The sequence below is a fragment of the Acyrthosiphon pisum genome, chromosome X, assembly GCF_005508785.2.
Source record: "Acyrthosiphon pisum isolate AL4f chromosome X, pea_aphid_22Mar2018_4r6ur, whole genome shotgun sequence".
NCBI classification, from domain to species: Eukaryota; Metazoa; Arthropoda; class Insecta; order Hemiptera; family Aphididae; genus Acyrthosiphon; species Acyrthosiphon pisum.
The window spans coordinates 32,621,766-32,622,595 of NC_042493.1; positions in this window are offsets into that span (position 1 = coordinate 32,621,766).

The following is an 830-nucleotide window of genomic DNA, read 5'->3' on the forward strand; positions in this document are numbered from 1 at the left end:
ATTTTCACAATCATTTTTGACAAGATTTTGATTTTTGATCTTTTAAAATATTTTTTTTAACTATTTTGATTTTGATTTTTAAAAATCAATTCAATGATTTTGAGCACAAACTAATATAGTAATATACAACTAATTTTTACATAATATATACAGAAAAAATATTATTTATTATTATTTCATTATAATACAATTTGATGCCATCAATTATCATACGTATTAAGTTATCACAGTCGTCAGTCGGGAAAGTAAAACAATACCCGACCCGGTGATTAGTGATAATAACAGAAATTGATAACCATAGAACAATATAGACAATATAGTCAATATAGAATGGTCCATTCACGGAGTGTCGGACCCCTGCCTAAAATTTAAAAATGTTTTTATTTATATATTTGTGCTGTTGTTGTTCATTGAAATGATTTTAATCTGTACATATTTTAAAAATCATAAATACAAAACTATTATATATTAATTTATAAAATATATATGATATTTGAATTTCAGTTTTTTCTCTCAGATATTTTACCATTTAATTATTAAGTTACAATGTCTATATGACTACATGATATAAAAAATAATATATTTCATTGCCTTACATATGACCATGGACCATGGTATACCATATACTGTATAGGATACTGGATTTTGATATATATAATATCATATATATATACCTACTTAAGCAGTTAAGTCTATGTTGAAATCGACAGATCAATAATAAAAATGTATTTATTTTATTTCATAAATCAAAACTGGTTTAACAATTATAAGCTAATTAATCTTTTAGTAATGATTTTGATTTTGATTTTAAAATCATAGTTTGATGATTT